Source organism: Marmota flaviventris, chromosome 13, assembly GCF_047511675.1.
Source record: "Marmota flaviventris isolate mMarFla1 chromosome 13, mMarFla1.hap1, whole genome shotgun sequence".
Taxonomy (NCBI): domain Eukaryota; kingdom Metazoa; phylum Chordata; class Mammalia; order Rodentia; family Sciuridae; genus Marmota; species Marmota flaviventris.
The window spans coordinates 71,201,540-71,213,486 of record NC_092510.1 but is presented as its reverse complement, the minus strand read 5'-3'; positions in this window follow the sequence as shown (position 1 = coordinate 71,213,486).

Below are 11,947 nucleotides of genomic sequence, written 5' to 3'. Positions count from 1 at the left end.
GTCCCTGATGACTTATCCTGGCAAGAGCAAGGCACAAATTCTCTGTTTTGCCAACACAGCATCTCTTTCTCTGATAGCATCTCCTTGATTTTCTTTGTGCTGAGCTCCATGATTGATAGGTCTGCTGGTCAGCATGTCAGCATGTCCTGTCCCCTCCTAGCCACAGAAGGTGTGTGATACTGGAGAGAGCAGTCAGACAGGGTCCTTGGATTTTGAGCTCAGTAGCTCAATTACTGATGACCTGATTCGTGCTGACAGTGGAACTCAGAAGAGCAAATCTGTTACTCCTGGTCTTAGCGCCTTTTCAAGATGAGGCTTTTCACTTTCTTTCTCTTTGTTCTGTGAACTATCCAATACCTTCTAACACATTTCTGTTACTCCTTAATTGTTTGAAGTACTATTCTATTACTTGCAACCAAAGACCCTGATTGATTTGTGGTGGGATGGGCTGCATTGCCTTGTCTCCCTTGAGACACCACTTGAAAACCTATTAGAAAATGGGCATGGAGCTGGTGTGGTAGTGCATGCCTGTAATACCATTGACGCAGGAGGATGAGGCAGGAGGATTGCAAGTTCAAAGCCAGCCTCAATTTAGTGAGGCCATAAGCAACTTAGAGAGACCCTATCTCAAAATAAAAAATAAAAAAGGCTGGAAGTATGGCTCAGTGATTAAGTGCCCCAGAGTTCCAATTGCTGGTACCAAAAACAAAAACAAACAAACAAACAAAACAAAAACCAAACAAACCCAAGTCATTTGGATTTAATCCCCACCCAAGGAATGGGTTCCCACACCACAACTGCTTTCCTGTGCTGTTTGGACAGCCTTCCAGAGTGGGAGTTTACCACTGCCGGAGGCATCTAGCTTCACCCTTGGCTGCCTCTAATTCTTGGAAACTTCTTTCTTTTATTAGCTGAAATCTGATGCTCCATAGCATTGATCCTACCTCTGTGCACCTCCATCCCCCTTTCTCTGCCCTGGAAGTTACTCAGAGACTTGAAGGGAATGTGCCCTGCTCTGACTTTCTTGAGACTCCACAAATTCATTCTCCTGGGACCCAAGTTGCATCTCCTGACCCAAACATTTGTTTCCTCATGATATATTCCAGTTAATCAATGCCCATCAAAAAGTGTGAAGCTCCGAGGCAACCCAGATACCCTGAAAAATGCAGTCAAGCAGGACCATAACCTCCTCACTCTGGATACTCTACTTCTTTTAATGTAGCCTCAAATAATATTCATTCTGATGGCAGCTTCCTAACACACCTGACTCATAGGGAGCTTAACGTTAGTTCACTAAGCCTTTTTCACACATGCTCCTACCCATCCTGGCTTCCCCTGTTGGCCCATCTCCTGTTTTTTTTTTTTTTTTTTAAACTTATAATCCTACTTAAAATATAGATCCTGCCTAATTTTTCTATGGCACACTCAGAAAGATCTTGTCCACTTATAGATTCCCCTTGTATATTTTTTCTGACTACGCAGAAGGGAACATTAGGAAACATTGCATCTCTCTCCAACACAGCTTAGAGCAGAAGTTATAGGAATAATTCAGAGAAAACCTCAGCCTGGGATGGGGTTGGCTGAGGCCTTCAAATATAAGCCTGGTGCTTAAGGTTGTGATATGTGTTACTCATTTCCTTTTGGGAGCAGTTAATTCTGATCTTAATGTCAGATTTAATAGCCAAAAGAAAGTGGGTTGAATCTGCATTTTTAAAAAGGCTACAAAGTGGATTTAGATATTGTGAAACTTGGATCCTCTCCACAGAAATCATTAAATACTCCCAGTCCCACAGGCTCAGGCTCCTTGGGGGTCAGCTCCCCTGACCCTCCTTCCTTCTGTCATTTCAGCAGGGTCTTGCAGTTTCTTGCTTCGTCTGAGTGTCAGAAGTGCAGAAGGTGGGGACCCCAGGCTTTGGGGTTACCGCAACAAATCTTGGCTAACCTGGAAGAAGATTCCAAATTTTCCATCCCAGGGAGACAAAGACAAAGCTATTCCTGTGTGCGTGTGTGTGTGTGTGTGTGTGTGTGTACAGGGGCACCCTGGTCAGACACTGGTGTGAGTGAGCCCCTGTGTATCAGTTATCTATTGCTGCATAACAAATTACTCCCAAACTCAGTGGATTAAAAGAGCAACATTTATTAATTATCTCAAGTGTCTGTGGCCTGGCTTTCCCAGGTCCTCTGCTGCAGGGTCTCCCACAGGCCCACAGTCATCTCAAGATTCAGCTGGAATCCCTCTGCTCCCCAGCTCACTCATGATTTTTGTTAGGACTCAGCTCTTAATGAATGGTCATTGGACTAAGTCCTCAGCTCCTCCCAGGTCCGTGGTCTCTCAGCACGTGGGCTTCTCCAAACAGCATCCTACAACACGGCAGCTGCTTCCTGAGAGTAAGCAAGAGAGTGTGCCAGCCCAACGGAGATAATGGTTCTTTGTAACCTGATCATGGAAGGGACGACCTGTCACTTTTGCCATGTTCTGTTTATAAGAAGCAAGTCCTGTTAGGTCGGTTTGAGGTGGCTAAGGGAACAAAGCACCAGGCAACCCGCACCACCTGTCAATCTGCGGGCTCTCCTGACCAATCCTGGAAGGACACGGATCTCAGCAAGATCCCCAGACCAACCCCAATAGGACAAGGGACTCTAAAAACCTCCCTTTCTTGTCCCAGGTCCTCTCTTCCTGCCCTAAGCCTAATAAAATTCCAATCCGGCTGAGCCTGGATCCCTTCTGTTGGACTGGAGGGTCTTGCCCAGAGGGAATCTCCATAAAGCCTTGTTCAGCAGCTTTTAATCCGCCTCCTTTTGGTCACTGGTGCCCAACCTTACAAGTCCGTCTGTCTGATTTTCAATGAAAAAGGTTGATGAAGGGTGCGACCACCAGAGGTGGGTGCCCCTGGGAGCCATAGCAAAGCTGTCCCTTGTGTCATGTGACTGTATGGAGCAGGCAGGGAGGGACAACCAGGGTACAATGACCTTGGTCCCAGGGCACGTCAGGTACAGCTATTGGTGCTCCATCTGGAAGGTGAACATAGTAGGTGGTAAAAGGTCTTAGGGACCCAGGTCATCCCCCGCTGAACCTCATGAGAAGAGCATAATGGATATGCAAGTCTCTGTAAGTTCAACCCTGATAGTTTATTATGATTTTTAAATCCCTTCCATGTCATTATCTCAGGAAATGATTAAAAAACCTCAAAGTGAGTGAAGAGGGAAGTTTTACTACATTCACATCATGGATAACTGAAACTCAAAGAGAGGTCACCCAGAAAGTAGGGTGGAGCCCCCACTGGACTCGTGACTTGAGCCTCTGACCCCTACTCTTGCTGCTCTGCTGTGGACTGTTGCAGAAGGACGCACGGTGCATCGATGATCTCCCTGCTGGGCCTGCACTGGGTGCCCACAGCCCTGCAGACTGGGAAAGTGGTTCAGTGGCAAGAAGCGTGAGGGTAGGCCCGAGCTGGGTTACTCAGCCAGGGTGATCTCAGCCCAGGGGTAACAGGGAGCTTGCACAGGAGGAAGGCCCTGAATGTTTCCAGTTCTGGCCTAGTGCCTCTCTGAGAACCAGGGAGCCTGATTTACTGCAAAGCCCTGTGGCCAGATGGCCTGGCTTCAAACCTGCTCTCAGTGTCTCTTCTTTGGTAGTCAGTTCCTCCCAGGATTGCGTAGAGACAGGCAGGGGCTGCCACACAGCGCCTCCCACAGAACTCACTGGGTGACGGTGCCTGAGATTGGTGCCAGTGAGGAAAGGCATGGTTGTGCCCATTTTATTGCTGGGAAAGTTGAGGCTGAGACTTGCCCTGGTATCAGAGCCAGGACCTCAACAGGTGCTTTTTCTCAGGAAGGAAGGAAGGCAACTCCTTGAAAACGGCAAAGTCCAGAGCAAAGGTCAGATTGGATGGCTGTTCCAGGTCCACTTCCTGCCTGTGTGTGGGGTCTGCAGGGGGCCGTGGGGGCAGCCCTGGTTTGAGGATGAACTCAGGAAGAAGTCCTCCAAACCAGGCCTGAAGTGTGTGTTAGGGCCGAGCTGGGGCTGGCCAGCCTCGCAGGGCAGGAGGGTTTGGGGAAAGCTGTTTGTACTAAGCGTAGTTCAGGGTTTGGGTGGAAAGACTCTTTTAGTCCTAGGGTTTTGCTCTCCTCTTGCCCAGCTGCAGGCCTGGACGGGTCCCTGTTGGAAGGAAGTCAGGCCTCCTCCCGCAAGGAGAAAGGGCCCTCCCGTCTGTGGTGGGCGGCATTGTCCTCCCAGATTCCAGGCTGTCAGTCTCCGGCTGAGCTCCCGGGATGCTTGGCCTGCAGATTGTTTTGTTAGGTTTCTCCTACAATTAATTTGGAAATTACCCAGCTACCTACAGCCTCTCCCAGGTGTTCTGTAAACTAAGGGACTGCTCCTGCAGCTTTCACCTTGGTGGGACCGAGGAGGGCTGAAGTTGGAAGAGTCCCCAATGGGGTGACAGGAGGCTCCATCCCATAAACGTAGGGCTTGTTTTTAGCAACCAACAGGCCCCTCAGCTTTGGCACTAACCATCCTACTTTGTAAGATCTGGAGCAACCAGATCTACACACTTCAGAGACATTGTCTTTAAGCCCCACATGCCCTGTGGAGATAAGTCAAAGGTGTGTGGAGGAGACACCCTACTCAGTCCCAAAGATGACTCCCTGGGGCTCTAGTCATCACCAACATGCAGCTCTCTGGCTTCTACATCCAGGGAGGAAAGTTACCCAGACTTCTAATTCATCTTGCTGTGGTCTTGTTACACCTGGGTCAAAGGTCAGTCCATCCCCTGAAAAGGAAATGCAACCTTGAACTTCTCACCTGATCTCTTTGGACCTCAGTTTCCTCCCTGGAAACAAATGCAATTGAAGCTTGCTGCTCTCTAGAGAAGTTGCAAGAATCCCAGAGATATCATGCAAAAGTGCCCGGTGCACCCTGAACCCATGGCTCTTTGATAATGTGGATTATTATTAGTCAGCCTTGCTCCTGCTAAGCCACCCGCAGCTGGGAAGAGCCCTGGCCTGGGGTCTTCCATGTGAATGTACTGTGTCACCATGGGAAGTTACCTTCCAGGTGTTCTCCTATAAAACAAGGTGTAGGACTAGGCAACCTGTGGCCTACATATTTATTGATAAAAATGGAAAGTCTCAGAATAAAACAAGGATCAGTTTTCCTGTGCCCTGTAAAAGTCACCTTTCGTATCAGCATGCATTGGGCTGCAAGTAACATTAAGCTCAAGGACAGTCTCTTAAACTTGAAGGACAGTTGTTATTTCTACCTGCAGGTCCCCAGGTAGAAAGAGTGGTTTCATGGTGGGGTCTCAGTGATGTCCTCAGGCTGCCAGGTCCCTCCCACTTTTCTGCTCTGCCAGCTTCAGCAGGCTGGTGTGTTCTCTTAGGCTGACCCTCTGGGGGTCAACATTCAATACACAAAGATAGAAAAAAGCTGTTGCTCTTTTCCTTTTTTAAGAACACAGAAATGTTCCCCAGAAGCCTCCAGCAGAATTTACTGGGTATCTCTTCAGCCTGAAAAACATCCTGTATCTGTTTCTGAATCAATTGCTGACAAGATGTTAGAATTATTATTTCATCCACCTTAGACAAGTCAATATTTAGCCTACAGGTCCCATAAGGGGTCAGACTTCCCCTCAAACACAGGACCTACTGAAACCTGAACAAATCTGGGGCCTTGTGAAGAAAGAGGAAGGCAGGAAGATATGTTAGAAAGAGACAGATTGTTTTATTTCTTTTCTAGAGTGGCCTACTGTTCCACTGTCCTCCACATGGTCCATCTGGCCACACCCAGCTAGGCCATCCAAAGCCCTGTACAAAATCCCATGAGAGAACAGGCAGGGAGAATGGGGACAGAACCTGCTTTATGCGAGGTCAAATAGTGACACTGAGTTCTGATTGGAAGTTGGGGTAAAAGAAGTGCTATGTGGGAAAGGGAAATTTTGAAAACACTCATTCAGTGAAATTTTCTCAAAACCCTTTGCAGGACTGTTCCCGGACATGCCCGTGTTGCTATCGCATTTCCTGGTCCTTAGGTCTGGGGTCCCTCCCTGAGATAGGGACCAATCACTGGGAGTGGCTGGTCTGGCTGGGGTTGGAGCTGGGTCACACGCTGGCAGCTATGCTGGGAACAGATGAGGGGAGCAGTGGAGGCAGCAGGGAGCCCTGTTGGGAGATGGGTGCTGTGGATCAGCTCTATTACTAGGATGGTGGCCTTGGAGGTGGTTCCTGAAGAGTGGGTGGCCAGAGTGAATTCTCAGTGAAAGGAACAGGTGGGAATGTCTGGGAAAGAGCAAGTGGGATGCTGGCTGGAGCCTAGTGGTGCAGAGAGGCAGCTATGGGAGGTGAGGCTGGGAGCGGGTAGGCCTGGGGTTTAGGGAGGGTCTCCAGTGTGGTGCAGAGTTGCTTTCTGCTGCAGACAACAGGAAGCCTCCTCACTGGGATGCAGCTTAGCTTCAAGGGAATGAGCTTGTAGTATGGGGCAGAATGGAAGCAGGAGGTAAAAGCACCTTGGGATCCCTGGCTGGCTACTGGGGGCTGAGAGCAGAGCCCAGAGTTAAGCTCTAAGAGGCTGTGGTTCTCACACTCCATCTCGTGGTGGCTGAGCACCTCTGTGCCTGCAAAACCATAGCTGGGCTCTACTCTGTGTGAGAAGCCGCTCCAGATAGTGCTCTATACCTGGGCTGAAATCCACCCTGATTCTGGCTTCCCAGTCCCTTCCCTACTTTGGGAGGGGCTGACAGCTGATCCCTGGGCCCCTCAGATTGTGGTTTCAGTACCCAATTTACCCTTCTAGGCCGAGCTGGAAATCTGAATCTCAACACTCAAAGAGTGGGTGTGGGCTGATAGGAGGGGCACAGGGAGCTCCACCAGGAACTCTTCTAAGGAACGCCAAGGAGTGAGGACCACTCCATTGCAAATGCAGGTCACTTTTAGTCTCAGCCAGGGGAAGGGAACACCAGAGAGAGAGCAGGGGCAGGGGATGCCCGGCAGCCAGCTCATGAAGGGCCTCTCCCCCCACCCCCCACCCTGCGTGTCTACCTGATTTTTAAAATTTTATTCACTGCTCGGGTTGGTTTGAGAAGCACTAGCTTCACTGCTTTTCCTGCCTAGGCAGTTTTGAGCTATTAGCTCAGTTTGCTCACCCATTTGATGGGGTACCTAACAGGGAAGCCCCCAAGCTTCATGCTAATACCTACTGTCACTACCACGACACACAAATGATGATTGCTACTTCCAAAGTGCCTTTCTAAGATGATAATCAAATGTAGTCTCCTCTGGGGGAGGCATAGGTTGTATTCCAGCTTGGACGTTGATAACTGTGTGTTGGGCAAACGAGTCATGTACTCCTTCTTGGACTCTATAGAACATACATTCATGGCATTTCTGTTTATTCCTATTATTGACAATTCATATGAGCACTGAAATACAAGTCCTGAATCTCCCGAATGGTCCAATGTGGTCCTGGGAATGGTACATCCCCAATCGAATCCTTGCTTTATCTTTCATAAAGCATGCCCCTATCCGCATTGCTTTTTATGAGGCACATTTTCCCGCAGTTATCTTGTTATGTCAACTCCCACCAAGGAGTCAGCACTTCCCAGGAATTGGATGAGTACCGAAACCTGAGTTCTCTAGAAAGGTGTGTGTGTTTGAGTCAGGGGAGAATTTCTTAGGGCGTCTAGAACTTTGGGCTGCCTATAGAGGATCCCTGGACCCACATTGACTCAGAGGTAGGGGTCCCTTTCTGCTGGCCATTGTGTCCTACAAAGAAAGGTGAAAGAGAGAATATGAATATGAATATGAATGAATATGTGTGCCTGTGTGTCTGTCTGTCTGTCCAAATGTCAAGCTATCCCCAACTTGAGGCTGGAACTGAGTGGTCAGGGTCAAGTTTATTCCACAGTTGAGGAAATGACTGTACAGAGTCCTGAACCCAAGGTTTCCAAAGAGCCTCAGCTGGGAGTCAGGAGTTGCCCTGCCTCTAACTGGCACCCCAGCGCCAAGATACTTTGAAATAACTCTCCTTGAATGCCCTTATCACAGTCACCAGTACAGCTGGAAACCTGAGGTGAAATGCATTCAAAGGGCCAGAATTCCAAGACTCAGGGAAAAGTTGACATGCAGCCCTGCCCTCTTGCAACCCAGCCTTCTTTCTGCAGCCAGAGCCACAAGGTAGCGCTGTGATGCTGGTTAGGGTTCCTACCCAGAAAGGAAGGCTGCTGGAAGTTATTTTGGGGTCTCTCTGCTCTCAATAACAAAACATTCTTTCATTTTTTCTGTTTTTTTTTTTTTTTTTTTTTGCCCAGGGCTTATGTATCACTTGAGGAGATACTGAAAGGTAGTTCCCGGTCTAGTAGGTTGAGGGTGGGACCTGAGATTCTGCTCTTCTAGTAAGCTCCCAAGGGATGCTCAGTAAGCTGGGCCCCAGTCTCAACAAACAACAGGGAGGGCTCCTGGCTCTTGAAGAAGTACATCCTGAATTTAAATGACCACAGCAAGAGAAGTTAAAGAACAGAGGGTGAAAGGGACTTGTGCCTAATTTTATTTGTGGTGAAACTGCAGCCTACCCAGTCCAGGAGGGAACTGCACTCAAAATCTCATGGCAATACAGCAACAAAGTCAAGACTCAGGCCTCTGTGTAGGGAAAACACAAAAACAAGCAAAATTCAGAGAAGATACTGAAGTGTCACCTGTGCTTTCTCTGGACAAACTATGGGTTCCTTTACCTACTCCCTCCCGTTTATTTTCCTCCTCCTGTTGCTCCCTTTCTCTTATTTTATTAAACAACAACAACAACAACAATGAACACATCCTGGTTTTATGATAAGAAAAAATAATTTTAATAAAAGAAAATTCTCACGGAGTTCTTAGTAAATGAGATCATGTTTATGAATGGGCTTGGTAAACTGTAACCGCATAAGGCAACTTCATGTCCTCGGTGTGGAGTTCAAGCTCCAGCTGTCCAAAAATTACTTCAAAGAGGTTCTCTTTACTATTCTGGGAACACGAGTCCCCGCCTTGAAGAGGATCACCGCCGCTTCCAACACGATCCACCTGGAGCCGCTTCCTGCTCCCCCCTTCACCTCGGCGGTAGGGACACTTTCCCCAAAGCGCAGGCCTCGGGGATCTTCCTCCTTAAATCGGGGAAGAAGGCTCCCTAATCCGTTTCGTACTAAACGACCTCGGGCCAACTCTGCTTTTGTTGCTGGTTTCCTACGCATAATTGCAAAGCAAAGTTAATTTGAAAGAAAAAAATGTTACAGCTCAGGGGCGAATTCTAACGAGCCTTGGGCAATTAGGGAAGAACGCATCTAATTACCCACAGCCCCCGGGGCGCCTGCACAGGTGCTGGAGTTCAAGGCCCGAAGAGGAACGAACTGGCTTTCTGAACTCCAAATAGGAAGGAAGTAAAGAGAGAAAGAAACGCACCTCCAGTCTCTGAGCTCCCCAGATGAGGGTGTCAGAAGTTCCCTTCTCCGGTTTGGGGATTCCTAGAGTTAGAACGTCCCAAGGTGCTGCTGCTGCGGTGCGATGGTCTCAAGATCCTAGGGTCACACTGGCTGCAGTCCGGGTGGAGCACAGTCCCTGCGCGGCGCCCATTCATGCTCCGCCCGGGTGGCGTGCGAGGTCTGGGTGTCGCCTGCCGGCAGGAGACCGAAAAGAGCTGTCTCTCTTCGTGCATCTCCTAGCCCCTTGGCTGCACGCAGTCAGTCCTCTCTCTCCTGGGGCTGATTTTTGCTATTGGTATAATCTCTCATCTGTCGCCCAAACCAACAAGGAGTTGGCGGGAGGGGGCGGCGAAGACATCCAAGAGGTTTCCAGTTCCATCTTTTCCCGGGCCTCTATCGCGACGCTCCAGGAGTTTTGTGTCGCGGCGACACACAGACATATATATGTGTATATGTATTATATATGTGTATATACATATATATGTATATATGTATATGTATGTGTGTGTGTATACACACACACATACATATATACATACACGCCTTTCCGCACGTCTATGTCCGTTCCTTTGCAAAGCGTTTCTCACCCACTTATCTCGTTTAACTTCAGGAGGTCCCTCTGAGGTAGCAGACGCAAATTCCCATTTGAGGACGCTAGAGAAGGGACTGGCTTAAGGTTAATGGCATTGTCAAAGCACTGGACTTGGTAATCAAAAAACAAACACAGAAACAGAGACATTCAATTCCCTGCTAACTAAGTGCAAAAACTGCTCTTTCCAGCTCTGGTGTGGAGGCTCTCCCCAGCCAAGGATAGAACTCCAAGTGGAAGACTCTCAATTTCTGCTTCTGCCATCCTGACCTCTATGTCTGGGAGAGCCAGTAGAACTGCACCCATAGATTCCTTGCATCTCATACATGGAAAGGTTCACAAGAAGAGGAGGGAGGCCCCAAACCTGGAGATTCCATGGTCACAGGGCTGGGTGGGTGCTCCAGCTGCCACCTGCCTTCAAGTGGTCATTTACTAAAACCAAAGCCAGGAAGAAACAACACTTAGGCCTGCAAAGACTGTCCACAGCAGTAGCTATCAGCCACATGGGGATAATTCAAAGTTAGACAAGTTGTCAGTGGAAAATATATCCCAATTTTTGAAGACATAGCATGACAAAAGAGTAAAGCATATATTGAGTACATGTTGAAATGATATTTTGGGTATATTGGGTTGAATACAATATATTATTAAAATTATTCTCACCTGTTTCTTTTATTAATACGGCTACTAGGAAATTTAAAATTACATCTATGACTTGCATTCTATTTCTATTGGATACCACTGATTTAGACAAATTCCTGTCTAGACTGAACCATGTTCTTTGTGAACAGAATTGTGCAGTCCCCCAAATAAAAAGAAATTATTAATAGTGTTCATACAACCTTCTTCATGGCCCCACCCTTTCCTACCAAGCTAACTCTGCAGAAAGAGGCCTAGTTTCTCTTGCCAGAACTAGTGCTAGTGCTCAAAGTTTTGCTTCTTTCTTTCAATTAAAAACAGTCCATCTTACCACTTAGTTTTATCTGAAAGCTTTGAGTGGCACCTCTGACATATTTAATGTTGAAAGTCCTCCCCCACAAATAAAAATTGATGAGATAAAAGTGGGAGTGTTGCTAGATTTCCTCTGATTTTGGTGAGCCTGTTGCTTACAAACAAAACAAAACAAAAACAAGACATCAAAGTTAAAAATCCAGTTTCTTTCAAAGCTCACTTCGTTGACCATCCAATTTAAATGTTCTTTTTGCTTTCTGCATGGGAGGGCTGCTGAGGCATAGCAGAGGGTGCCAGGAATGGAAGATCTAACCCCAACTATTGAAAGCCATCACCAACCAACTACCCAGAGTCCTCTCATCTCTTTGAACATTTTAGCATACCCATTGGGTCCAGGGCTGCTTTATGAAAAGAAGCCATGGATAATGGGCAAATGTATTTCTACTTGCCTCACTGGAAAATCAGATTTATGGTAGGGCAGTAATAGCTGTGGGATGACCAGAACATCCCGCTCAAAAGATTCAACGAATTGTGATATAATTGCTTCTTGGAGCTAGTCCTGGGACTTTAGGTGCTTGCTATGATTTGTATCAATTCCTTGAGTGATGGTTAGACTTTGGATTGCTACTCTGAGGCCCTGGGTGGCCCACCAATGCTGCCAAATATGCAGGGTGGCATCCAAGTTGATGGTGTTCTTAAGTCTAATATGGGGGAGGGGAGTGGACTGGGAGAGCCCTGTTGTGTAACAGGGAGACTAAAGGTTTGAAGGTTTGGAATGGAACTGGGTCTCACTGGAGAGCTAAGTGTGGTCTGAAGTTCTCAGAGGCAGGGAAAACCAGCTGGATCAACCAGAGCAGATTTCTTCTATTTAAAAACAAATCTAAAAACACCTACTTTTTTTTTTTTTTTTTCCAAACTTGTCCTTACTTTCAGAAGAAAAGCGCTGTCCTGGCCTTTTATT